The sequence below is a fragment of the Octopus bimaculoides genome, chromosome 26 (genome assembly GCF_001194135.2).
Source record: "Octopus bimaculoides isolate UCB-OBI-ISO-001 chromosome 26, ASM119413v2, whole genome shotgun sequence".
Taxonomy (NCBI): Eukaryota; Metazoa; Mollusca; class Cephalopoda; order Octopoda; family Octopodidae; genus Octopus; species Octopus bimaculoides.
In genome coordinates, this window is record NC_069006.1 from 15,297,800 (window position 1) to 15,299,185 (window position 1,386).

The 1,386-nt window shown below is 35.5% G+C and overlaps 1 long non-coding RNA gene across 1 annotated transcript in view; it reads left to right on the top strand.

Annotated features, from left to right (window-relative positions):
• LOC128250916 (uncharacterized) overlaps nucleotides 1-865 on the top strand; it is a 91,909-nt gene extending 91,044 nt beyond the window's left edge. Inside the window, exon 3 of the long non-coding RNA XR_008266854.1 lies at nucleotides 773-865. This is a non-coding gene — a long non-coding RNA (uncharacterized LOC128250916). The remainder of the gene's footprint in view (nucleotides 1-772) is intronic.
• The last annotated feature ends 521 nt before the right edge of the window (nucleotides 866-1,386 follow it).

Sequence of the window (1,386 nt, forward strand, 5' to 3'; positions counted from 1 at the left end):
GGTGGAATATGAGACGGAGGAGGACTACGTGGAGGAGGAGAAGGAAAAAGGGAGGAGGAAGAGAGAGATAGAAATTAAGGAGGAGGGGGAGGGGGGAAGAAGGAGGAGGAGCTGATAATGTTGATGGCACATGTTGGTATTGCTGGGAGTGGGTACGGCACTGAGGGTGGTGGTGTCGTTGGTGATGGTAGCGGAGGTAGTTTTAGTGGTGATGAAGTTATTGTTGGTTACATAGCCCATGGAGGGTATTTATTAATGGTGGCAGTGGTATGGGTGGTTGCGGTGGAGGTTAGTGAGGCGGTTGTGGTAGTGGTATGGAGACTTGGGGTAGCGATGCTGGGTGACGGTGGGAGTAGTGCTTTTAAAGGTATTGGTGGGGATGATGGTATATAATGGTGGTGGTGGTGGTGAAGTTGATGGTAGTATTGGTGCTACTGTTTAGTGGTATTGGTGGTTAAGGCAATATTATGGTGTTCAATGTGCTAGTGATGACGTGACTTCAAATGGTAATGTAGGCGTTGTTGTAGTTGTTGGCGGTGGTGGCGGTGGTTGTGGCGATGTTGGTGGCGACGGTGGAAGCAAAATCAATATTTATAATTAAACATTAATTTAATCTTTTTTTTAAAGCCTTGAAGATTTCAATGAAGTATTTATGAAATTTGCAATTTCTGAAAGAATTATATTTAAAATTTTAAATCACATTATATATATATGTGTATGTATATATATATATATTTTTTTTTTTAACTTTATTTCATAATAAAAATAAAAGAACAGAAAAGAAAGAAAGAAAGAAAAACAGTAAGGCAATGATTGAATAAATGAAAGAAAGAAAGGAAATACAGAACAGAAGAAAGAATAATAAAGGTAGGAATGAAAGTGGAGTTTTCTGATTTAAAAAAGATTTTTTCTTGTTAGGTTTTCTTCTCTTTTTAACTAATTTCTTTTTGTAATTCTCCGTAAAATATGCGAAATGGTATTAAATTTTGAAAATGTTATTTCCATCATCATCTTTAGTAGATTTTGCTATATGTATATCTAGCTGTCTATCTTTCTATCTCTTTATCTACCAATTTGTCTGTTAGATTTTTTTTTTTGCAAATATGTATATCAGTCTATTATATAGTACATTATTTACATTTGACGGATATTTGTCCTCATCTTGTTTGTTGTTAACACAACGTTTCGGCTGATATACCCTCCAGCCTTCGTCAGGGTATATCAGCCGAAACGTTGTGTTAACAACAAACAAGATGAGGACAAATATCCGTCAAATGTAAATAATGTAAATAATTCCTCATCTCTTAAATATAGAACTGTATTATATAGTAGATGAATAAATATATATATATAGTTATATCACCCCCATCGTTCTCTACCGCTTTC